General features: G+C 40.5%; 1 protein-coding gene and 1 long non-coding RNA gene across 11 annotated transcripts in view; both read right to left on the reverse strand.

Moving 5' to 3' along the window:
* LOC146499727 (uncharacterized) lies at positions 1-26288 on the reverse strand. Its single transcript, XR_014870166.1, has 2 exons — positions 1543-26288; positions 1-1419 (listed from the first exon to the last, which is right to left on the reverse strand). It is a non-coding gene; the product is annotated as an uncharacterized LOC146499727 (long non-coding RNA).
* celsr1a (cadherin EGF LAG seven-pass G-type receptor 1a) overlaps positions 1-27872 on the reverse strand; it is a 117504-nt gene that overhangs the window by 78879 nt on the left and 10753 nt on the right. The window lies entirely within an intron of this gene.

The following is a 27872-nucleotide window of genomic DNA, read 5'->3' on the forward strand; positions in this document are numbered from 1 at the left end:
CTCTGGTTTAGAAGAAAAAGTTTCAAATTTTTGAACCAATACAAAGCCTCTAACCTTTACTGGCTTGCAGCCAATCACTGGGCTGAAATTCAAACAACAGCCCCTCCTTCTTGGACACACCTGAACACCTTCAGCCTATCAGGAGTGGAAAACAAACGCCAAGCTTGACATCAGAGGTGATCTAACACAGAGACTCTTTGAATAAGGCAAGCTGGCAACGTTCCACCCTCTCTTTTTCTCTTTTCCGTTTTCTTTTCCCTTCTTTTTCCAGCCCACCAATAGGAAACGCTGCCCAGAACAATAACTTTCAGGTGCTCTGAACTGATCTTTCTCATCTTTTTGCTAGTCCGCTCTGCCCTCTTTATGTGCTTCATTAAAACGTTTTAGCTTTCCTCAAAGGAAGCCTTCCCCTCGACAATAATCTACAACTGTTCTGTTCGTCTGTCCAGCAAGATGTCAAGTCTCCTCTCGTTTCCTCTCTTCTTCTCTCTCACGGCAACCGGCGCCAACATTGGATCACATATCAGCAGCCTGCAAACACACGTACAGACATCCTGTATGCTGAATGTGGAGGGAAAGCACACTGCAAAGAGTAACTTGGGTTAGCTCAATCAATGGTCGTCAATCAAAAGACTTAAAGCCAGCATAGCAGAAAAAAAAGATGAGTGGAAAAAGGACATTTGTGAGGGCAGGAAATGAATGAGCCTATGCAGCACAGTACCACCCAAAACTAGAAATGAACTCAGCTGGACTGTGCAAATTGTTGAAAATCAAAAAAAATTGAGCTCTATAGGAACATATCCAGAGTCGAGCCCCAATGGCAACACGTTGGTCTGCAAATGTCTGCATTTGTAACTTGGATAGCAATTATTTGCAAACTTTCAACAGTCTCTCTGAGAGCGATTGCAGTTAGTCCAGGTCAGACTGCAACTGTTAGCAGAAAGGTTGCCTCCTGTCAAGTGACCTGTGCAAACACTTTGCGATCAAACGTGGTCATGTACAGAGATGGGCAGTAACGCGTTACTTGTAACGCGTTACTTGTAACGCGTTACTTGTAACGTGTTACTGTGATCCAATTACTTTTTTCAAGTAACGAGTAAAGTAAGGGATTACTATTGCAAAATCAGTAATTAGATTACCGTTACTTTCCCATAGGAACGCTGCGTTACTGCGTTACTAAAACCGTGATTTTTTTGCGAGAATGTCTCATGACAGTGACGTAAGCAAGTGCGACGTTTGTGACAACAGCTGTGTGCAGAGCAACAATGGATAATATATCAAGTGCGGAGAGAGTATGAGCGTGCAGCATTTAAAGCGTGGAAGTACTGACCTTACTTTGAGTTTGATTCCATAAAAAGTGACAAAAACATTAGTGTCCATTGTGCGTGGGAAGAAAACTTTTTACAGCGAAAAACCCCCCTAAACTTCCGAGCAAGCACCGAGTGCGCTACAACATAATGGGAAATTCACAGAGAAACTCGCGGATTCTTCCACTGACCGCTGCGGCACACCTGCACCAGGGTATACCTCCGCCTACCCCACTCCTGCTTTACAGGTGAAAATAGAGCAACAGGACCGCTGAGTCTTTGACTTTATTTATTTTCTGCTGTGTTTTACTTGCATCTATTTGAAAGAGTGAGTGTAAACACACACAAAAAAAATAATTATGTGCTGGAATGTGCAGAAAATAGGTTTAAATGTTAAACTAATTTCTTCCAGTCAGAGAATGTTGCATATAATTTGATTTTTGCTTGATGCATAAAGTTAAAAGATTAAAACGAATAAAACAAGTTTTAAAAAGAGACTTTTCCATTTGATTACATTTTGTATGATGATTATGTAGAAAAAGTAGAATTGGGCTGAAAGATCTATCGCTTTATTACCTATTCAGGTTGTAAATCATTTTTTAAAAGTAACTAAGTAATTAATTACTTTTGAAAATAAGTAATCAGTAAAGTAACGGGATTACTTTTTTGGGGAAGTAATCAGTAATTAGTTACTGATTACTTTTTTCAAGTAACTTGACCAACCCTGGTCATGAATGTGCACGAGCTGTAATCCATCGCAGAATGTGAAAAAATTCAACTTAAACACCAGACGCCATCTTTTTTTTCTTTTTGTAGTTGCAATGAGGTCGTTGTCCTATTTTCACTCGCGTGACTGATCCATCAGCTTGCTCGTTATTAGGAAGCAGCTTTATCAAGCTAAGTGTCTCTAGTGTTTGTTGGTTGAGCTGATTTAATGTAAGTTTGCTTGGCTAATGTTATTTCAGGAAGATGGTACATGAGATGAGCCCTCGAGTTCATAGTAGTCTCAGAGTATTTACAGGATAGCTTTTATTTAGTAAAATTTGGTGTCCATGCATTGATACAATTAAGCTAAAGAAAATATGCTGTATCCCCCGCCCTTTATTTTGCATCCCATAACAAAGCATGATTTACAGTTAAATGTTTAACTATGACAAAGTGGTCATTTTAAATGCAATCGTAGGTTAACCAGGGGTTAACTGCAGGAATGTCACAAGCAGCAGGTTAACAGATACAGAAAGAAATAATAATTTACTGGCTCTAAGAAAAGTCTGTTAGGTCACATTATAACAGTGCCCCCCCCTCCCTGACATCTCAAAACACTGTTTGTCTTCATGCAAGAGGTTAAATTCTCGCACTCTGACAAAGTGATTTCTGGAGGAAGAGCACAAAAGTTCAACTGCAGCCAAGCATACCTCGCTATCACAGCTCTCCCCTTCAGCACTATGGCGCTTCACTCTGCAGCCACTCGCCTGCTCGTGAGTTTGAGTGTTTTCTCTCATATCTGGAAGCACTCAGCGAAAGCCCCTCTCATCTCCTGCCATAATCTGTCGGCCATATTTTTTCTCAGGTATGTCTATTTGATCAAAGTGTTGCAGAGAGAGTGAGGCTAAGTTTTGAACCCTCACACTGACACGTGGCGATAAAGCTGACGGACGAGCGGCCCTGCAATCATACGGACAGGGGGGAAAGAGGAGGGAAAGAGGAGAGAATCTCTGGACACGGAGACAGTGAGAGATAGGGAGGAAGGCAGTATTATACCACATGTTGTTTCACATGCAGTAGTTGAAAGGGAAGCTGATTAACTGCAGGGACGGGGTTATCTTGTAGCTCTCAGGGTGTTACACAAAGCACCTTCCATCCTTCTCTGACTGTAGTGACCATTAGTATTCCATCGTATTAGTACGAGTCCCTTTCCTTTAATTTATATCGTTTCTTCAAGTTATCAGAAACCCCCCAAAAAAGTATACAAAAGACTCCATTCACCCCTGCACTGAGTGGTGGAGTAGGGAAGGGGCGTTTGTGAGGTATGGGTGTTGGGTTGGACGGTTGAGCGGTCAGGCTGTCAGAAAGATAACATCCTGGCCACAGCCGGAGAACAGGTGGGATTACACGCAGACACACTGACTGAACCAGGATCAGGGAGAGAACAAATCAAACAGAAGGCAAACAGGTGGGATGTCAGAGAGAATGAACTTTTGGGTCCCACGGCACAAATGTACAGCTCACATTAGAGAGCCCTCTTGCTTTAAGCTGCCCACCAGTTCAGTGGTAGTTCTCTTCTGGTCACAGTGACAACGTGTTTCCTTTGTTTTTTTGATGACTATCCAAAAGTTACTCTTAGATGAGAAATAAACCATGAAGGTTCCACTGTCCACTTCATTTTTATCTCTTTTTTGACCTGTCCCACTGTTAAGATATGTCCAGATAGGGAAGATATCTGTTACAGCCTAACTCATTATATAGCATTATGCTATAACACATATAATGCCAGTGTAGACTAACTTACACTGAATTAAGTCACCAGGACTAATACTTACTGCACTTTTCAAAACCAAAACCGGTACTTCTTGTTCTCGACTACTGTTGGTACGTACTGAGTAGGGTTGTCAAAAAAATATTCACTTTAATACTACTGATGCTAAAAATTATTATTGGATTAGCATTAAAGCATTAACCTCCTAAGACCCGAACACTTCCACAGCATGCATCTTTAATTTCTCTTTGATATTTGGGCTGATTGGGACCTGATGAATGCAAAAACAAAGAATCACCAGATTTTTTTTTGTTTCTAAGAAAAATAAGAGCCACATATGAGGATATTCTTTTTAAATTTTGATAAAACAGTGACAGTATAATGTCCTCGTAGGTGTATATCAGGCCCTTGTAGAGCAAAATGTAGTATTTTGGTCTAGACCCAAAATGTGCTGTCCACATATATGGACGCCAAGTCCTAGGAGGTTAAAATGATAATGTTAATGCTGCAGCTAAGGAAGAAAAAGTTATCAGTCCAGCCTGTTTTTACACAGTATTAATTTAACAGAATAACACAATTATTTTTCAAGTGCGACTTTTTTTAAATCCTTGATTCAAGCCAAGAATGCAGCAACTAGACAGAAACAGTGGCAGCAGACCTCACCGAACCAATCAGATCAGCACTGAAATGTGGTGCCAAGACACCAGAACCACAGGAAGTAATCTGTAGCTTTATTGTTTGAATCTTTATTTTAAAAGATGTGCCTTTTAATTTTGCATAATTCCCTGGGTATCAGTTTCAAGTTTGAAAATCTATGTCTCATGACAAACTCATGAACCATCTGTACACATGATTTAGTATCAAAAGAACAATTTAAAAAAATGCATAACAAAAGTAGCCACATAGCCCCATGTCATGTCCACATTCAGTAAAACCACCTTTTTTTCTCTCCTAAAAATAAAATATTTTCAAAATTGGTTTTATAATATATTAAAAAACTTTTTTCAAAAACTGTGAAATGCTGGTTTGGGTACATTATAAAGTGGAGTGGAGTAACACTTGAAGAAACACCTGTTGTAGACCAACTTATTTTCATCCCAGGGTGTCAGATACTCTTGTTTTTGTTGTTGTGTCAGTAACACAGACAAAGTTAGGAACAAAAATGGGCATCGTACCCGAAAGTTCATAGTTTTATCCCATATAGTGTGTCATATGAGTGATACCCGATGCTGCATCTGAGAAGCCTAGCGACGTCTCTTTTTTTTCCAGATCTTTCGTGCCAGTTTGATCTGTCCTATTGAGTTTTTTTGACACCTCTTTGGTGCACAACTCGCTATCAGTGTAGCTATGTGGAACAGTGACATAAAGCGCTATTATAACAGATGTTTTCTGATCTCAGCATTAAGTCATAAAAACTGTGGTGAACAATGTTGGATTAAATTTTATATACTCTTCTTCTTGGTCCTACCCACATATCTGTAAGGGTGTACTATGGGGGGAAACTCCCCCTGTATAAAACCTTTGACTTGCCACACAAGGGAGTTCAAAAGCTCCCAACGCTGTATCAACTACTCCTCCACCTTCACCTTTAATCAGAATGGACTTTCACAAGCTCTCCACAAGTGCCCTTAGTGGCAGTACTTAAGCAGAGCACTCAGGGGCATCGAGTGCCAGGCCAAGAACCCACCCGGCTAGAATATCTATGTCCCATTTAGGATCCCTGGGAGAGAAGGGGTGAAAAGAATAGAAGCACTGTTCCTTCCCAGACAATGCTAAACAAGCCCGGATAGGGAGGCTAGACAATGAAAATGAGCCCAAATGAACGCCTGGCTTGATTTTGTGCCTGAGGGTTGACTGGTATTAGTGTACTTGTTAGCTCATCGCCTTGTAGACAACTGGAGGCCAAGAGTGCAGATTTGGACATGAAATTGAAATCAAAGATTGAGGGAAGAAAAGGCATCCGGTTCGTTGTTGTGACAAGATTCTTGATGATACAATCATTACCTGGTAGCGACTGACATCACATTCTGGAGAACACCCTCGAGATGGGAGGATGGGAAGTGAAAAAGAGGAGGGAACATTTTGGGAAAACAAATTTACTCATCCACCCAGTGTAAATCAATGAGACATAAATTCTTTCTCTTCGAAATTAGGCAGATGTCATGTGGCGCTTACCCTTGCCTGGATCACACAAAGTCAATAATAACATTAAAGAAAGCCAAACACCAGTTGTGTTGCACAACATTACGACTGGAGGAAGCCCAAGCTCGAGAGTGAGCTATCACCCAACATTAGCACTACAAATGTGCAGGCAATCGAAAGTGCTATCAAATCTCTCTCAGTGCAGCACTGCTTTTATAATTGATTTTAAAGCCCTTTAAATCCACTTAGCTGAGCACTCTGGGACTTTGGTATTTTAGTTGTCTCTGCTCTCGATCTGTCTTCCCAAGTCGTCGCTCTCCTGAGTCAGCTAATCAACTTAAAGCCCTCCATTTCAGCTTATTACAGGTTCAAAGGTCACAGCTTCCAAGCACAGTCTGGCTATGCATTCACAAGATGATACAAGAGCAAATTCAAGAAAAAAGGAGAGAACAATCCCCTAAGGCAAAAGTCTGGACTGTTTTACCCCATTCTAAAGGTAAATTAACAAGACAGAGAAATGATCTGGGAACTGGTTCTCTGTCTTACTCTAAGAGACAAGTTAATTGATGACTTTATTACAAATTGCCTGTTATTTTTTATTATTCATTCAGACTCTTCTAATCCAAAGGTTAACTGTCACACGGTTTCCTCAGGAGACCTTCAACTGGTTTCACAGATAGATCTGAGTGCTAACTTATCAACTGTACAATAACTTTGTGGTACATGTTTTAATAAATTGGGAAACAAAGGGAATTAAATGAAGAAAATAATAACTTCAAACACTTCAAATACTACTCAGATCAAGTGCTGAGATGTATGGCGAAACAGCTTATAACAACTGAGGCAAAGTGTGATGGCTGCACTTACAGCCACACAGTGGTAATACCCACCATGTTAGTGTAGAGGCTTATAAGTAACATTCACATTTGTCTTTCTTTAAATATAGGAATTAAGTTACAGGACAATAAATAACTGGTTTTGGTTTAGAGTTAATTCACATATCCACATAACACTGCATTCTAAAATAAGTGCGCACATTTTAGTTTACACTGTTATGTGTGATTAATCTTTTGTTTTCTGAGTTACCTTAGTTGCAGCTGTTCCAGTCCCTTGATTAAGGAGCCAAGAGGTGGAAAAGGGGCGGAGCGAGCTTTAAAGGAAGACTACAAATTGGTTCATGCCATAACTCGGGACCATGGGGGGGGAATTGGAGTTCATTATGTTAGGTTTAGTTAGGGTTTGTGTGTTTTACCCCTTCTCCTGTTTTTGTGGGCTGATCAGCCACTATTTAAGTTCCCCCTTTGTCTCGTTAAGTTAGGTCAGTTTGTTTGAGTTAATAGTAGTGTTGTCAACTTTGAGTAGAGTTTTGTTATTTTGATCTCTTTTATGGGCCCAAGATCTTGATTCTTTTTGCATGATTTAACCAATTATGTTTTTTGGGTTAAATAAAAAATCATTTTTTTGGACTTTAACCTGTGCCTAAGTTTCCTTCACTGCTCGGTCCATCACACAAAGAACACATCGATTTATAAGCTCTGATATAAGTCCAAACTCTTAACATCGTATAACACTTACAGTGAGAATAATTATGGCCTGTCAGGACTAGAAGGTGAAAAGAATCCACTCGAAAATAACGTCCAGTTTTAATTTACATAAAACAGTTCCTTATTCAAAAGAGAGCAATGCAACAGGGTTGGGTTACAATACAAAATAACATGTTTTAACAGGTGTCCAACCAATTACTCCAAACAGCCACAGGTCAAAAGTGAAACAGCAACAGAGTGACACAATGTTTACCAGTGAGCATGAATTTTTGGTGTGCTAGATTGAGCTGCAAACTCAAGAAGTGATGATAATAGTAACTGAGTTTTTACATAACATTACTTTTTATCTTGTTTTCATCTTCAACCTGTTAGTCATATTTCATATTATATAAAGTCCAGTTTCCTCAAATGAAAATGCCCATGAACAATGAATGTAGCATTTCTTTGTGAAAGTAGAGAATATAAAGAAAAGCCTAAGGCACAGCTATGTGCAGCGTGACTTCTTGCAAATTATCCAATTTAGGTTGTTGTACTTATGATGCAGGATGTCGTCGCCACAACTCTAACAGGCCTGAGTTCTTCAGTTCGTCCTGCAAAGTCAATGTCAGCCAACTCTACTGGGAAATTTCATATGGAAACAGACATTTAAACTGCTTCAGCCTACATACAGTTGCTGCAAGCCACTTTGCAACCCTCTACCATTTCATGCTAATCACGCTGTTGCTGACTTGATAACTGCCAAGTTATTTATGGGTTAATGTTGCTGTCCTTTCTTTTTTCCTCTCCATATACGCACATGGAAAGTCGGGGAGGTCCCAGAACAGAACCGCGCCACCAAATATGAATTACTGCAGATGGAATAATATTCCTATTTTAACCGAACTTGATCTCTATAAAACAGAACAGAAATAAATAAAACAAAAAATTTACTTTTTTTATTTGACTTGATGCAATACATCAAATTAAAGATATGAATTGTTGGAATTTTGCCAGGCTATTAGCACAAGAACCATGGATACATTTCATTTGATTTCATTTCATTATGTTTTGCAGTGAGTTCGATCTCCTGCAATATTATTTTGAGCCTGTTATCAGGCAACTCTAAAATTCTATCCTTTGATATGATAGGATAGCTTTGGTTTAAGCTTGTCTATATTAAAGTTTCCTACCTTTTATATGTAAAGTAGGATATGGGATGCACGCTCACAGGCGCACACACATGCAGTAATGGTCTTCATGGACAGGGATAGCTAGTAGCCACTGATGTATCACCATGGCGAAAGTCCTGTCAGTCTGTGTGTGGCGGCTGATTAGTATTAGCAGTATAAGATCTTTCCAAAGTTCCCATTCAACAGATCACAGAAAAGGTGAAGAGTCAAATGGGCCTTTCTCTGTTTCAGTGGAAGGGATCACTCAGCTATGACCAGGAATGTGTGTGTGTGCATGCAGACACACACACACACACGCCCAAACCAGAGCTCTTGCTCTATCCACACAATCTCCTCACACACAAACATGTGCTGTCACATTTCAAGCAGCCAGTGCAAACAAATATGATTATACACATATATAAATGCAAAAAAATTTAATCAGATTAGCATTTATCTAATTCACTACAGCGCACACACGTATCTAAATGCACATGCTGGTCTTCCTCTCATGTACTCTCTATCAGTGATCCCAATTTGATAAGCTGACAGCGGACAAATAGTTGGTTTGGTGGGAGGTGCACGCTGATCAAAAGCCTCCCAACAGGTCGGCTCGCACCGCTCTCTTAAGAGCTACCCAGCCATGAATGGCCTAATAGGACCCACGTATCCGTTACACTGACACTAGATCTTTCTCTCTGCTTCTTTCGTTAGTTGCTGCCTTCCCTCTCTTATCCCATCTGTCATCCTGCAAATCTGTATGTGTTATTCAGTTTTATTAGGGACGGTATTTGAGTAAAAATTTTAAGATTTGAACTAGTAAAGTATTTTAGAAGAGTACCCATAACATTTTAAATACATTCAAAGACATAAGATAATGCTAAAGACATAACATAATCATCAACTGATTTTTTTTCTGGAAATTTTCTTCTTCCGTTTTTATCTCTTTGCATACTTTTCTTTCGTTGTCTTGTTCCAACTCTTTCTGCTTTCCTCCGTCTCTTTCTCTCAAAGGAGGTGTCGGGTTACAGTTATTGTTGGTGCTGGTTACTGATAAATAGGGTGCCTAGTTACCAGCCAACGCACGATTGGCTCTTTTCAACAAAGCGCAGAAGGAAAAAAAAAGAAGGGGGTGGGGTATACGAGGGTCGCCCAGGGAAACCATGAGACTTGTGTCAGTTTAAATAGAGAGTCGGGCAAATCTTGGAGGCATTTGCGTGTGATTGTGTGTGTGTTCAAATGCATAAATGTGAATACGTTTCGCCATTACCGCTAGGACAAAACTAGGGAGACACTGACCCCTCCAACGTCCCTGAATACCGCCGTCAGCACCTGCTGAATGCCCGCTGTGTACCCCATCCTCCCTCCACCCCTGCTGGCATTAAAGAAGCCCTGTGCCAAAACTCCACCCACAAAAACACCGGCTGCCAGAATAAAGGGACAATAAGAGTGAAGTGATCTCATCTGAAGCTTAACTGTTATCACGAAAGACGTTCACACCAATAGACATATAATACTGAAACCTAAGATGCCAAAAAAGGTAAGTGGTAAATGGCATTTTATGAGTATAAATGCTGAAATTATATGAAACCCATTCTTCAATAAACACTTGAATATGAGGACTGAAGCTCTCGGGTGCACTAACTAAAGCTTAGTAAAGCTGCAACTTAAGGTTAACATAAAATGCTCACACTCAGGTCCATTAAAACAGGTTAATTTGCTATAATGTTCAAAACCATTTTCATCTAAAACACTCTGTTTTAGTTTGAATGTCTTTAAATCTTCCTCTGCTCTGATTGGTCAGCAATAACATGGCATGGTTACACATTATCACACTATGAAGATGACCTATAGGAGCTAATAGCTAACAAAACAACTGAGGTTTTGTTAGCCAAAAAGCCCGTCCTGGATGGCCCTTGTTAATGCTACTGCCCATTCTTCCTTCAAGGGTGTGACAAACTAGCCACTAGTTGGACATTATGCAAATGCATTACATAGTGATGTAGAAAAGTCGCAGAAGGACCGTGTAGACTACAAATAAGACAAAGTTTGCAGTTAGGAAAATGTGTTTTCTGTAGGAGAGGATACCTATGTTTGGCATATGCTTGAGACTTTACAGCTTCATTTTTTATACACAAAAAGCCAAAGTGCACTAAAGGAAAGGGGAAAAACCCACAAAACAATGACATTCTTCTGGTAAAATGCCCTGACGTATTTATAATTTTAACGGCTAAAATTGATCTTTCAGGGATCTTTGCATACATATAATATTTTATCTCTGACAGCTTACTTATTAGGCTAGTTTTTTCTTCAAGCACACATATCCTCCCCCTTTTTTTTAGTTACCTGGACCCCAAGCATGGGGGTCCAAGGATGAAAAGAATAGCTGACATTCCTCATTTGCTGTTTTTACCAGGACAGGAAAAAGCAAATCAAACATGAGGGAATAAAATAACTTTCACAAAAGCAGACTGCTATAATTGTTAGTTTTCATTCCTAATTAGCCACAGTAAAAATGTCTCATCCTCTGTTCTCCTGTTGAGTGATTGAAGCCTGGAGGTTTGCTCTCAGCCCTGCTGTCAACTTCAGGAAGTCTACAGAAATATTATAAATTGTTAATGTATTAAGCAGAACTTTGATGCTGACAGTTGAAGACTGAAAGCTAACAATTATCAGAAGACAGCACCACAAATGCTGAGCTATCACAATCTTTAACGGACTAAGGTGTGACCTTTGAGATGCTCAGAACAAAAATCACTATGGTATATATAGTGATGGTATGCAGTTACCTCTTTATTGTAGTTTTTAATCTAAAGTGGTATGGAGTGGTATGCATACATAAAACAAGAAGTCTCATTGCTAGCTTCCTCTGGCTAACTCCCCTGACTGACCCACAGTAGCAACATATGCCGTATATCAGCTGTTAGTTTCTGCTAGCCAGTTGGTCTCCCAGCCAAACATTTGTTTAATCAATGAGTCATTCATAAATTCTATTTAGTGTTTAAACAAGTCAGCAAGGCAGCAAGTGAAGCAGTCAAAGCTCACTGATTCATTCATGCGTTCAGTTTACCAGTTAGTCACCAGCAAACCAGCAAGCAGTCCAAAACAGCGCTGAAACAGAGGCAGATGTCTCACTGCTGCACGGACTCATCCGGCCCACCTGGAGCTGCTGGCTGCCAGCTGATCTCTTGATGTTTCTATCCTCCCCTGGCCCCGTGCCGCCACCCATCCAAACCACATCTGTGACATCTTACTCGCTCTCATTCTTGGATTAAAGATAAAGACTGCGGAGGGTAGCTTGGGTGAATTTTTGAACCGACTGCTGTTTGCGTTACATGTCCGTTCTTTATTGTCAAGGCTAATAGTGGGTTTAACTTCATCGTGTTTGTTTTTGTTTTGGAGTGGACATCTTTGCTTTCATAACCAGAGAGAAACAAAGAAGCACGGCACCATTAAAAGCTTTTGAACAGAGCTCTTACTAAGACTACTCTCTGTGGAAGCAATAAGTGAATGATGGGGGCTGCAGAGGGAGAGGGCGAGAGGAGCGAAAACAGCAGTGTAACAAAGAGGTACGGTTGAGCGGAGAGGAATAATTCCTTCTCACCAGGAGTTTCTTTGAAGTCAGTAAAAGAGGGAATGTGCGGGTAGAAAAATGGAGATTGCCCCCCTAATCTCTTTCTTCTCTCTTCCCCCCTCCTATTCTTAGTTTACCTCATTTCACTCTTTTCACTCCAACTCTTATCGCCGCCAGAACTCGCATCCCTCTCCCTGTATCACTCTCCTCTTTTTCTTCTCTTAGCTTCATTTTTCTCCTCCCTTTCTCTTCTCCAACCCCGGGTCACTTAGATGTCACTGTATTGTACTGGCTGACATGCATGACAGGAACAGTGTGTGATTGTGAGTCAGCTTCGGGAAAGAAAGAAGGGCTGGTAGTGAAAGGTATTAGTTTCAACAGCTTACCTGTTGAGCATCTGCTTACATGTCTACTGTATTAGACGGTATAACAAGAGTACAGTTGATTTTTCATTTCACTGGTGTCTGCTATTAATGCAGCTAAATAACACTCTAGGGCCGGGGTGTCCGACTCCAGGCCTCAAGGGCTGATGTCCTGCAGGTTTTAGATATTACCCTGGGTCAACACACCTGAATCAAATGATTAGTTCATTACTGGAGAACGTCAACACATGTTGAGGAGGTAATTTAGCCATTTAAATCAGCTGTGTTGGATCAAGGACACATCTAAAACCTGCAGGACACCGTTGAGGCCTGGAGTTGGACACCCCTGCTATGGGCCTAGGTCATCAATAAATGGGCCACAGTCTGGATCAGGGCCCACATGCTGTTCTTTACAGTCCTTTATAGTAATCTATATAGTATAGTATGATTTATAGTATAGTAAACTCACCTGTTTGAACTGTATTAAGGTTGCTAACACTGACCAATAGTTGCTAGCTGTCTGCTATGTATCATCTCAGTGTTTAGAAATCACTATATGAACCTCTCCACTGACTTTTTGCCTACTTTGATTGCCATTCTTGTAGTATATTATTATATTTTAGCACTATTAGATGGTATTTGTGACTAGTTTGCCTGTACAGGCTATGGATTCACCTTTGCTAACTAAGCTGGCTAGTTAGCTAGTGTTAGCTGAGAGCTTCACCCTCCATTCCACCCTCTCATCCATATATATGGTCACTTTTGGTTCTAAAAAAGCAAGATGAAGACTTGGGGTTTGAAAAAAGCAGTCCATAAATCAGTGGATGACATCACCCCGTAAATACTATCCGACATATATACAGTCTGTGTAGTCTAAGTCCTTATATACTCATTGACTGGAAATTAGCACATCTAGGAAACACAAGGTCATTGGCTGCTTTCTGATTAAACACATTTCCTTCTTTCCCTCATCTCATTTTTCATTCTGTCATTCATTCCAAACCTTAAGGCAATGCTAAACAAACTAATAACCACATCTCGGCAAGAATCTCTCCTTCCCTCTTTATTCTGCTACTCTCAGCCCCTTCCTCCTCTCATTGTAGGGGATTTATTAGGGTGGGGAAAACAGTAAATTATGACTTTGACTAAGCTTGCAGAGACACGCCTTGACATCACACAGCCATTTAGCCGACCCCAAAGAGACAAATTTTAATAGTCCAAAGAATTACGGCCTCAGCACTACACCTCTGTCAAATGCACTACATCATCACTCTTGAAGAAATGATTGTTACTGAAGTTTGGAGGCTGTGCTATGACATGTTTTAATGCTTTCAAACAGAGCGAGGAATGGGTTGTAGGTAAAATAAGAGAAGTGTGATCACTGTAATAACACTCGGGACCTTAGGGTTTTCTGGTTTGTGTGTGTGTGTGTGTGTGTGTGTGTGTGTGTGTGTGTGTGTGTGTGTGTGTGTGTGTGTGTGTGTGTGTGTAAGCATGCTGACTGAACAGTAGGCGGACAAGAACATTTTATAAGGCGTCTCCATTGTTTCTTTGGAGCAATTTGCACAATTATATCTGCATTTCCTGAAAACACACTACGTGTATGCAGATAAGGATTACTGTACATGCACACACAAGCACGCACACTGTCAAATTATGAGGATGTTTCTTGGTTTTGCTTGCAGGTGAAGTCATTCCTGTGGTAAAAGCTGGAATGCTGAGATTATTAAAAAAGCCAGCGAAAGACATCCAAACTATGCCTGTTGATCCTGCACTAACTACAGCTAACAAGATGTTGCTGAATCAAAGTGGGAGGTCCACATTTTAAGACCAAAAACCGAACAACATTGAATTTGCACAGTTGTAGAAAATAGTGGGCAGTTGTATCTGTATATTCAGCCAGTATGTCTATGTCAGAGAGAAGACTGCTGTGGTCTGCAGTCATCCACACTGGTTACAGCAACCCTAGTCACAGTTATTAACGTATCCACAGAATGCCAGATATTTGCTATATTTGCCAAATGGTGGGAAAGAGTGAAAGATTTATTGTATTACCCTTTACAACTAGTGCAGCTGGGACTTTTAGAGAATGGGATTTCTCAATCTGGAACGTTGGGATTCCAGCTGGAATATTTAACAAGATTAACAGTTAAGACAGTCACAAATAAGAAGTAGCTAGCTAGCTGGATTAGCTAGCTAGCTAGCTGGATTAGCTAGCTAGCTAGCTGGATTAGCTAGGGAGCTAGCTGGATTAGCTAGGGAGCTAGCTAGCTAGCTGGATTAGCGAGCTAGCTAGCTAGCTAGCTAGCTAGCTAATCCAAGTTATTAGGATCCATACTTATATATGGGCTGATATTAGCTATCTGCCATGGTATCAGCGAAAAGGTCAGCACAAAACAGAAGAATAACATTTGAGTCATTAAAACATTTGCATCCCCCACACTCACTTGGCAAAATGAGTTGTGGAATAAAAACGTATAGCTGTGCTACGTAGCAACAATGTGCGTGATCAAGAGAAAACTACAGAGTACTGCTGTGCAACACATGACAGCTCTGAGGTATGCCAGTGTGTGATACCTGCCCACAGCTCCTGTCATCGCTTTAGTAATAATAGGCCATTTCCACCTTATCAGCCCTGCAGCTTTTTGGACCCCACTGACTGAAGAAAAGGTACAGAGGCGAAGACTAGACTGACTGTGTATATGTGTTCATGTTAATGTGTGTGTGTGTGGCAAATGATGATCATCACTAAACCGACTTCCCCCTGAAGCAAAACCACAACTAACCACAGCACTGCTCTTATTTTATTGATAACATCTCACAAGTCTGATGGGCCTTGAGTCATGCCAGTCTATTCTCGGAAAGCACACTATAGATCACTTGGGAGTAGAGACATCATAAAGGTACAGATGGTCCTCGCGTGTGTTTGTACACAAAATCTGTGGGAAAGGTGTGCAACGGAAAATGCTAGGTTTGTTTCGACGTGCCTTTCCTGACCTTAAAACACACCCCGTTGAGCAAATAAGAGCACAAAGCAACACAGCTCAAAGAAAATCTGTGTATTTCTTAAAGATCTTAACAATCAGGCCAACTTATGGAGTCATGAATCATCAACAGCCAATCAGATGTCAAGGCTTTGATTTTATTTTCAAAGAATCTGCTGATTAGTTTCTTTTATTCAGTAAAAGAGTTTCTTTATAAAAGAATGAAAAAAAAATGTTTCCATTCACAGAAAAGTAAACATAAAATTGCTCAGTCTGCAAAATACAATTTACACATGCTTAGATTTATTTTCTAACCTGTCTTGACTATTAGGGGGACTTTACTGCTGCTCTCTGTGTGAGTGTTGGAAGAGTGATGAATGTGTTCGGGACGTTGCAGTGAACAGCAGTATGTCAGGCATTGAGAGACAGCTGTTGGACCCCCAGTAAGGAAACTGTAACCAATAGACTCTGGAGCCAAACGAGCTCATTCCTCACATCACACACATGGATGAACTCTGAAAGCGTCTGTTTGTGCCCCTGGCTATCCTTCCCTCCAGTCTGAAATACACATGTGGTTTAAGATATATAGTTGAAGACTAGAGTCCAGTATAGATATCAATATCAGTATATGTTGCCCAATATGCAGTGATTTGAAATTTTGTGGTGCACAGTCAGGCAAAGTCTGACTAAATAGCTAATAAAGAAAGACACACCAATTTTCTTTTTTAAACAGATTTTAAACACACTACTTGTGTATACGCAAGGTATACCTGTTTGTTAATGCAAGTGATTGGTCAATCACATTTTAGCATGTAGACACGGTCAAGACAAACAGCGAATTTTTTGCCAGACAGAGTATTTCCATAACTGCTGATCTACTGGGATTTTCCCACACAACCATCTCCAGGGTTTACAGTGAAAAAGATGTTCTTCTAGTGTTATTTAAAAAAGCATTGCCTGGTCTGATGAGTCTCGATTTCTGCTGACATTCAAATGACAAGATCAGAATGTGGTGTGAGGAATATGAAAGCACGACTTCTTTCTGTCTTACATTACAACAGTTCAGGCTTCTGGTAATGGTGTTACAGTGTAGGGGATATTTTCTTGGCACAATTTCACCTCCTAATACAAATTAAGCATCAAACCTGGGTATTTATACTTCCCTTTGAGATCACAGTGCACCCAACTTCTGATGACTGCTTTCAGCAGGATAACACACAATGTCAAAATTATCAATTCTCAAACTGTCCTGTTAATATGGAGCAAAATAACTGAGGAATGTTTCACGCAAGTTGTCGACTCGTACCAAAATCCATCAGTTCCTTTTATCACTGCTAGCAACTTTTCCTGATGGTTGCATATTACAGCACATTAATGCTAAACTCATGATAGTGGAGTTTTTGGACACCTCAGGTGAATAAACACATTTCTTTCTACACCTTTTTTTAGATTTGGAAATATGGTTACATTGATGCTAAAAACCTATGCAGGGCTACTTTTTCCCCCCAATCAAATCACAGGGTGACAAACACAACTGACGGTTTGTGTTGTCATAGCAACAAGACCAATAAACAAGCTCAGAATAGTGAAAACGACCTGTTGTAATACCCTAATTTCATTCTAGTCATCGACTAGGTGTTAATAATTGAAATCACCCAAGAATCATGTAGAGGAAAATTGAAAAAGGCTTCCATTCATTCCCTTTTCAAATGCCTCGTCTTGTGATCCCATTATAACGTGTGTGAGTCTTCACACGTTGAGACAAATACCCCACACCTAAAACACAATGCTCCTGATGCCATGGGACTATGTGTAGAAAAGCAAGCAGCTTTTAAAGAAACAAAGATCCAGGTGTTAAACCTAATCAACAACAGTGTGGCTCGGCAAAGAGTTAAAGAAAAAGTGGATGAGAACGCTGCCGTGAACAGGAAGATGCAAATGAACACAACTTCTGTGAACTCTCATTTTCCCTGAAGGGCTGGGAGTGGTTAGTTCAGACTGCAATGTGAGTTCTGTACCTGCTTGGCTTTGCCACCTTTATGTTGCACAGTTCAGTTAGAAAACAACACAAACCTGAATTTCCTGGACCCAAGGCTGTAAATCATTACTCTGAAGTGTAAATGATTGTTTTGGTCTATCCATTAACTGTTTTCATGAGACTGGAATTTAAATGTCTAATCCACCAGAGCTTCATTTGGGTGCACCAGTGATATATGACAATAAGTATTTATCTGGCCACTGAGAAAACAATTAAGTGTATTGCACAAGGCTGTGGCCATATAGCGAATCAATAGGAGTGTTGTTTGCATGGGGGAATAGTAGAATTAAGTACAGAAGAAGCAGAAACACAAACAGAAGCCAAGAATAGATGCAACCAAGCAACTTTATCTGAAAAGAGCTTTTGTGATTGTCCATGTCTACAAAGAAAGACTGACATTATCTCAGACACACAGAAGGTAAGGTAGAGTGGCAGTTCACGTGACCCTGCAACAAGTGGAGTTTTAATCAGATAATGCCACTGATCACAGTCGCTGAGCTCACAGCTGCTACAATGTAGGACCTGCAATTTGTTCAGAAGGTCAAATGACAATAACCAGAGGTCAAGAATGTCTGACCTGCACTGCTTGATCAGGTAATTTTACAGCCAGACAGAAAACAGATACTAACTGGTGGCTAAGCTTGATTGGCAAGTTGGTTTTATGATTGACTTAGCAGCATTTACTGACAAATAATTAAAAATAGACAGCAAAACTTTGTGGAAGGAGATGATTAATCAGTGAAGATCACTTCTGTTGGATGATAGAAATACTGAAGTTAGGATATCCCAAGCTCCTATGTGGGTGAGCGCTGCCATTTTTGCCTCAGTTAGCCTCTATTAGCTCATGTTAGTTGGTGTTAGTCACGTTTTCTTGGAAAAGGATAACACTGTTATACTCAAACACTACGTAAATAAACTCTCACATGATGTAAAGATTTAATTAAACTGTTTGGGTAAAAGTGTGATTTTTAGGACATTCGGGCCTAACATTAGCTAGAATAATGTTAGCTTATAACCAGCTGTTGTTTAGCTAGCTCAGTAGCTGTCTGGAAATGGAAGGGTTGCACCGCCTTTCTCTACCACGTATTTGTAATGGATTAATTCTAAGTTTGTGAGACTGCATCAGTTTGTTGGAATACATAATTACACATTTATCAATGCATATTTATTGGTGCAATATTCTTTTTTCCTATTAAATAACCTAAAAAAGAACTGACAGTACCTTTAGCATGCAAAAATTCAGTATAGTTTCACATTTGGCAGGATGTACCTTGCTTTTTGGTAAATGTTAACTCGGAAAGGCTCCAGCTCCACTGCAAGCCTAAGTTTAAAAACACACTTATGAAAAAGGATGGATGGATCTTTATAAACTCTATCTCAAAACTCCTTCCGCTTGCCTGCATTTATGTTTAAGTGACAGGAAATGCTGTAGCTCATCTGCAGGCATTAAAGTTCTATAATGAGTCTATTAAGAGACGATAGGTACATTATAGACTTGGCAATCAATCCTGGCAGTGTTTTAGAAGACCCTGAGTAGAGTGTTCAACATCCCAGTGTACTGGCGTTAGTACCTGGGGAAGGACACTGAGCGCTTCTCTCTCTCAATGCATTTTTTGGAGGGTTAGGAGTTGGCGAAAGGCCTAGGGCACTAGTGCAAGTAGCACTGGCTAATATCCTACTTTGCTGCAGTGCATTACAGTTTGCACTGAAGTATCAGAAGAGTGAGGATGGAGCAGTCACAGAGGGGTCAGTGAGGTTGCAGGCGTTACTGTTTTACAGTTCTTATCTCCTCCAATAGGAACTATCCCCCAATAGCTCCTCTAATGACTAGGAGCTGATTCATGAACGTGATGCACACACACAGCCAAACACACAAACAGATCTTCACTGTAACCCAATCTGTAATTTGATTAGAGGCTGAAGGTAGAAAGCAGCACGGAGGTCATTTTCAAACATCACATGGGATGATGGGAGATAGAGAGAGCCATTGTTGTTTTTTGGTTCTGCTCCGTAACAGAGGTGTCAGGACTGCTGCTAAACATCGAGCTGTTTTCACACATGCAGATGAACTTAACTTTTCTTAACATTACCTGGTGGAACAGCTTTAAAAGAATCAAAATGTCAGAGTAAGTTGCAACTGACATTAAACAAACCTTACCCTAGCACAGGGGTGGGCAATCTCAGTCCACGAAGGCCGGTGTCCCTGCAGGTTTTAGATCTCACCTTGGGTCAACACACCTGAATCACATGATTAGTTCGTTACCAGGCCTCTGGAGAACTTCAGGACATGTTGAGGAGCTAATTTAGCCATTTAAATCAGCTGTGTTGGTTCGAGGACACATCTAAAACCTGCAGGGACACCGGCCCTCGTGGACTGAGATTGCCCACCCCTGCCCTAGCAGCTCCCTTCCTCCCAATGAAGCCAGTGTGGAAATTAAACAGGTAACTATTCAGAAAATTCAAGGTGGGCAACCTAAGAAAGTAACCAGACTTGATTCTCCCAACACTGTCTGGAATTTGGGTGTGAAAACGACGGTTCGATGGATATCTCCCGACGATGTGTTTTCATTCATCTTTAACACTCTACATCAAAGGTCTTCTGCAACTGTGTATCTATTTTCAGTGGTAAAAATACATCTTTTTACTGATTTGAGTTTATACAAGCACATCTATACATGAAGACTAGAACAAAGACAAGACAACAGTGGATTGGAGCTCATGGGGTTTGTCACACACTATTGATAAGAAAGTTATCACCAAATATGAGAAACTGTACATCAAATATTGACTTGCAACTCTTTTAAAGGCTAATGTGTTGTCCTGTCCCCGAAGGACAAAATTTTACTTCAATGCATGTGCAACTGAAGACATTTTGGGAGGGTGAGGCATTTTTTGGGTTGCATATAAAAGGTGGAGAGGATCTCTGTTTGAAACACTCGAGGCAAGGAGATCAGGTGCTGCAAAGTCCAAAGTGTGATCTACATCAACATGAAGGCCGTGAGTGTGCTTATACACGCTTGTACAGTTTACAGATGAGTATGTGTAAGAGTCACACTATCCAAAACGTAACAGGAGGATGTCTTGGTTGAAAAGAGCATCCTGACAATGTATCAAAAGGCAAAGGAAATCCATTATACCTTAGAGCTCCCTCTGTCTTCATCTATGTATCTGTATCTCTAGCGCCCTGTTAAAAGACGAGGCCTGGAGGGCTGGAGAAAACATACAAAGCTTCAATCCACACGTCTTAGTCAGGTCCTTTGAAATGCTTACAGATGCCTAAGCCGCTCCGCCTGTAGGTGCCAAGTGTGACCGAGGGTGTGGTGTATGATTTGCCTACTCCACCTCCGCTACTCTGTATTAAAAAATAAGCTACTCTGGACTGTTCCATGTGCACTCATAAATAAACATCTGCTTGATTTGACTATATATAAGCTCATACGACTAGTTCCTGTTAGTTCTATGGTTACACGTTAATGTGTCACTGTTTAAACACAAGAATTTTTTCCCCTTAACTTGACAAGACGGAGTTACTGTCAGAGTACAACACAGTGTGCCAGGAGGTTGAAAGCTGACACCAATGATGACAGCACTGTGGCGACAGATATTGCTATGGATCAGGGTTCAAATCCCCTCATGATAATAAACACTCAGGCCGCAGAAGTGCCTTGGAGCAAGATCTAAAGCTAAAGAGTGATTTTTATGCATTCTACATGTCAGATCATTTCAGAAACTGGCTTCATCAATATGTTGAACATTTAAGATAATATTCCTCGTGCTTAGATTCAGGCAAACTCCTGACTTTTACTCAGAGATATTTGTTATTAATGTTAAATGGACAGTACAACAGTGTTTTCATAAATCTTAAAAAAATCAGAGAAACTAAAAACGTATGTTTGGATGTTCAGATGAGCCCATCATACATTCTAGTGGGCTTTAGAAAACATCTATTACTGTAAAACTGTGCCTCAGTAAGTGGGACGATATGGGCAACTATCTGGCTTTGTAAAGTAATTGTTGTCTCCTGCTTTTCTCTGACAGAGCAGACACCCCATAATACATTCAGAAAAAAAGACACCTGAAAACACCTGTAAGAAACAGGTCAAACCTCAGATAATGTTAACATTTTGTTAAAACATGACTTAGACTCATTTCTGGGGAATGTAATTCAATACAACCATGCTAGGAGCCCTAGGCTAATTGCTATCAAGCTAGGTACGGAAGGGCTTTCAGCTAATGCTAGCATTCTGACTGGTGCTCTCATAATGAAACTTACATTACTTGGACTTGAGTAGACCCTCGCAGACTTTCAGAAGACACAAAATTAACCGAAACAGATAATTTGCCAAAGTAAAGCTTGAGGAAACTACCACAAAAATGAGCTCAGAGCCAGCTGAAAGCCCGCAGCCTCAGTATGAGCAATAAAAGGATCAAAGATGTAGCTATCAACATTATGGAAATGAGAAAAAAAAGAGAAAGTTATAAACATACTGGAAAAATGATGCAAATATAAGACATTTGTTTTATTCTACAAATATGTTGCACCTGCTTTTGGTTGGGCAGGTAAAATATATCAGGTAAAGGTGAGCGCACAGCAAGTCATCATCAGTCATCTGAACCTCTTTCGAGCTGCAGAGCACTTCATTTTGAGAGGTGTTTAAAAGAGAGAAGATAAATAAATAAATCATAATCTTAAATAAAATTATATTATTTTGCATTAAATAAAGGCTGATTTTTACTTGTATGTGCTGTCAGGTATAGTTCTCAGAAATAAAACCTGTTAGCAGGTTACATGATCAGCGCTTCTCTAATGAAAATATTTGCTTATGAACACAGACAGTGATATTTTAGACAAACTGCTTTCAAATTAGTAAACAGTTAAAACTTGGCGGTGGATTTTTGCTGCCGGCCATATCAGCACAGATTAAAATTGATAAGAGACCACAGAAACATCAATAACAACAATAGATTATAAAAAACACATGCAGGGATTTTATGAAAATGTAACATTTTGAGAAAATCAAATGCTGACAGCAAGTGAGACAAAAAGAGCCAACAATTTGAGAAGCAAGCGTGCATCAACAAGTTTGCACACAGAAATTAATAACTGTCAAGATTACACCTGTCACCGGCGTCTTTCCTGGCTGAAGGGGAAATGACTAAAACTGACACCTCTGTGAACACAATCTGGCATGAAGTCCTTCTGTGGAGTCCAACAACAACACTCACACAGGATCAGTGTTAAAGCCCCAATCAAGGAGGTTTTCTATGAGAGGGTAATTACAGAGAGATATCAGCTTTCAGGAAAGCTGCTGAGAGAAACGTTATCAGCCAACTCTAATGCAAAGGGGATTTCTATTGAAACCTGGCATTTAATCCATCAAACCATATATGGAACAACCTTCTTGATAGTAATTTTCTTTTATTTAGAGTAAGGAGACCTATGTTGGTCACTTTTTGTGAAATCTTTTTGGATACCATTTCAGCAGAAGGGCACGTTTTTGTTTAGTTTTTAATTAAGCAACGGCCCTTTAATGCCAAACAGATATTGGTCTGTTTGTGCCTATGAACTCAATCCATTTAAGCCGTTTGACATTTCATCCTAATACCCGCATTGTCAATGCCAATGCCAAGTCTTTGTGACGATCACAACCAAAGGTACTGCACATAGGGCACTACACAGGTATCAAAAAATGTTCCTTAGCAACGACTAAGATTACATTTCTTGGAAAAAAAAAAAGGAATGGTGAATGGCAGAACAGAGTGGATGGAGTACATTTATAAAATGTTCTTCTTACCTTCTTCCAAGCTTTTTAACCCTCTCGAGGCAGGCGTTGCCGATTTGCAACAGTTAAAAACTAACAACCTGATTACCCCACATACATATTTTATGAGTTTTTTTTACTCAGAAGTACCACTGCAGGACTTGGTTGTGCATTAGCAACAAAAAGTTTAATTTGAGCCTGAGAGGGTTAAAAGTATTTGTGGTTTTTCATGTGAAACATGACGGCAAGTTATGGGTTGATGGCAAATTCTCTGTACTAACTGTTAGTTAGCCATTAACATTGACTTTCTTGAGTTGCCTGCAACATCATGATGAGTTTAATAAGCATAAGATCTTTTCCACATAAACTCTGGAAAGCACTGTAAGAATGTAGCCAGGACTTATTCTGAAGTTGTTCTTCACCTTTTGAAGTACTGTGTGGGGTTTAGACTAAGGTGTAGAGCAGGCAAGAGACCACATACATAAGGATTTGCTTGCTGGGAATTCACAGGACTATTACCTGGCGCTATTCTTATGATGTCACCAATCAGAATAATCAGAAATCACACAAGCTTTGTAATTGGGAGCTGGCAAGTTTAACGGTGTTAAAATTTCGATTGGATTGTGTTGAACTTTTGTGTTCCCCCATAGTCTTGTAACGTCTAGAACATTTCAGGGCTGCTGAGCATTACATCTACCGGAGAAATGGAAAAGGTGTATTTGTTAAAATATCAGATGACATTGTCTACTCCTTAATGCAAAGCGTTAAATATAAGCATTAATTTTACAGCAAATTGCAACTTAGTATTTATCTGGTATTGTCTAAAGCAACAGCATGGTGGTTGTGTTTGTCAAATCACAGTAAGAAGGTTCAAATCCACCGGCTGGCTGAGGCCTTTCTGTGTGGAGTTATACTCTGGGTACGCTGACTTTCTCACACGGTGCAAAGGCTAACTGATGATTAACCCAATGACCCTGAATTGGAAAAGTGGAAAAAGACGGAAGGACCTTCAAAAGCCACTCAGAGCACACTAACATTATGATAGTAAGGGCAATTTCTGGATAACTAGGTCAGTGTTCACAGTCTTCCTTTCTTAGTCTATAGCAGTAAGCAGTTGCACTAACTGCTCTTTGTGTTGGATACGTTCATACACCTCTGCCAAGTGAGATTCCAAAAAGTTCAGGGCTACAGTGCATGTGTGAAAATGGTCTAAATGTGATCCACCGGCAAGAGCAGCTGCTGAATTATTTCAGCTGCAGACCAGGTGGCATCTTAAGTATTTAAAGTAGAGGTTGGAAAATGAGTTTATCACTTTATGGCCCATGAAAATGAATGCTTTACTTCCTCCTGCCTTCACTCTAAAGCTAAGAGCGACCTGAACACTACAGGGTAAATATCAGCAATGGACCTAAAAGCCAAACCATTCGAGGTTTGCAATAACATCTTTTAAAGTTTGCCTTAAAACAGTTAGTAGCAACTAAAATTTGCATTAAAAAGTTTTAAACTGATGCTACATACTGTATGTTTCAAATATATCCTCATGCGGTCTGAAGTTTAGTAATTGGCATCCCAGAGCACAAGTTGAACAGAGTCACATTGTTTTTGTTACCAGCACATATTAGTACAAAATCTGAACACTCGGTATGCCACCTACATGTGACTGCTATTCTAAATTTGTCAGTGTTGCTCTGACAACAAGTCAACGTCAACTGCACTTGGAGCCAGCGTCAGTGAGGAGGAAGGGAAAATAAACAAGAGGGTTGTGGCTAAAAGCAGGGAAGCAGAACTTTATCTTACTCTGTGTTTAATTCGCTTGAGGGTCATTCTCAAAAAATGAGACACGACCCTCCTCCATCACAGTCGCACTTGTCATTCACTCAGGTGGATGATAAAGTAGGTGAAATTCTCAGCCCCCACCAGGGATGGGTATCGAAAACCGGTTCTTGTTGAGAACCGGTTCCCACTGTTTCAATTCCTTGGAATCGTTTGCCATTTTTGCAAACAATTCCCTTATCGATTCCAGTCGCCCCGAATGACGTCACCACGTTGCGGAGCGTCATTTACCTGGCAGGAAACATGGCGGCTCAAACGCTAAAAAGTTTGGTTATACTTTACGAGAACGGATGACAACAGGGCAACTTGCAATACTTGCAAAGTAGATATTTCATTTAAGGGAGGAAACACTACGAATATGCAAAAGCATTTGCTCACAAAACACGCGATGACCTTAAATGAATGTCATGTTTTTAATTCCGCTCCGGACTCGTGAATCTCAACCCAGCAGCAGCGGTAACGTTTGCACGTCCTCTCCCGTTAATGCGGTAGGTAAATAATCAACTAACAGTGCATATTACGTTAGCGCGATCTGCCTTATTACAAACCTGCCATTACTGTGCATTTAGATGACCATGATGAGAGAGACAGACAGAGTCTGGCTGGCTCAGATGCTGGCAGTTCTCGCTGCAGTCTACCGGTAGCGTCTCCTTTCAGGCCAGGATAGACGAATGTCACCGAGCAGTGACTAAGTTTGTGGTAAAAGGCTTGCACCCATTTGCCACAGCAGATGCCCCCGATTTTCGGTAAGTGAATGTGTTTAATTGTAGGCAGGGACATTACTGGATATTCTTGTGTAATTGCTACAGAAGAATATTTATTTTATTATTTTACATTCACAATTTTTTTTCCTGGGGACCCTGTGACACCCCATTGAAGAGCCGTAGGTTGGATCTGTTAAGATCTCACTGTTGGGTTTGTAAGGCCATGTTACTCTTAAATTTCTATCTTGTTCAAAGAGAAGATATAAAACAAAGATCTAAGCTAATTGACCTTAGTGTTCTCCTTTTTTTTTAAAAAAATAATCGATAAGAGAATCGATAAAGAATCGAATCGTTAAACAGAATCGAAAATGGAATCGGAATCGTGAAAATCTTATCAATACCCATCCCTAGCCCCCACCCCTCCAACCCGCCATCGCCACTTAACATTCCAGCAGCTGGTCATAGCATATCGTGACGCATGTAATGTCACACTCGTGAGCCGTTAGCAAGCAGCAGAGCCCCCCCCCCGCATCACCTCCCTGCTGCGAGACACAAAGAAGAGTATTGTGTATTGAGAGAGTGAAAAAGAAAGCGAGACAGAAGAGAGAGGTGCGTCCAGTTACAAGGACCACCCCTCCACCACCTAAAACCTGTCACCGTCTCACTGTCTTGAAGCATGTAAACAAGCAGCAGGCAAACAAGAGATAGCCTTACCCAAGAGTGTGCGTGTGACCGAGAGGGAAGGGGGGGAGGGGTCGTCTTTAAACAGCACATCCTTCGACATAATTCAAAAATGCACAAAATCACACTCAAACTTACAGAAAAGCCAAAACTCTAAGGTAGAACCACATTTGTACTTCCTAACCCATCTCTAACCCAAACCCTGGGCATGGGTGTTTGCAAACAAACACCCCCACTCCTTTGAAATCCCCACAGCAAACACACTTGCATGATGGGAAGGCACCTCACTTTCTAGCTGACTTTCCGGGCAGCTACAAGAGATTTCCTGCTGGAAACAAAAGCATGAGGATTAAGTGTGCGGGAGGAAACGTGTCTGAAATTAAAAAAGGTGGACGGATAAGGCAGACTTAGATAAGCAGATAATACTTTGGCCGGGAGGCACAGTCGATGTGAAATATCGTTTTTGATCTGGGAGAAAGTAAAATGAAATCTCCAACGAAGACAGTTTTCTGTCATATTTCACACAAATTAGAAGCGATTTCTTTCCTTTAGTGAGAAAAAAAGTGGATCCTTGTCTAACTTATCAGTGTGCGGCCATATTTCTTTTCGCAGCCAAAGACGGCATCAAGCAGACAGCTTTAGATCCTTAAACGTCCCTCGACTCTCTAGCCTGTAATTGAGCATTCAGACATCAGTGGAGTTCCACAGTGACCTGTCTTGATCCCCTGGTATTTACACTTCAAACTCTAGACTACAGCCTGGAGGTGCACATGCCCACATAGCAAAACACACACACACACACACACAACTACAACACATTAGCCCACAGTAAATGTACAAGATTAAGCATGAATGCGATTCCTTTCTCGCTCATTGAGCACACAAACAGTGACGAGGAGATACGAACACTGTTATTACACTTGATCTGTGTTCTTCTCTACCCCGCCTCAGGCCAAAGACTCAATTGCATTTTCAGTTCTGACAAATAAGGTGCTTTAGACACGGCTGGCCACACGTAGGACAAAAGCGTATGGAGCAAGTTAAAAACATTAATATAACTGTGATATCTTTAACCTGCTATTTTGAGCATTTTTTCCATCTTTATTTCCTGTTAAAGACGAAAATGTGGACGACAGGTCCCGAGCCCGAGCCTAGCTAAACTAGCACCCAGAAATTCCGCCTTCTGACTTCAATTGGAACGCATTAATTCACTTCCTGTTGCTCACGTTGCTGCCAGGAAACATACATACAACATATCGTATCGTGGGTGACGTATTTCATCATTAAAATGCCTTACAATTTACTTAACTACAAGAC

This window comes from Neolamprologus multifasciatus, chromosome 17 (genome assembly GCF_963576455.1).
Source record: "Neolamprologus multifasciatus chromosome 17, fNeoMul1.2, whole genome shotgun sequence".
Classification (NCBI taxonomy): domain Eukaryota; kingdom Metazoa; phylum Chordata; class Actinopteri; order Cichliformes; family Cichlidae; genus Neolamprologus; species Neolamprologus multifasciatus.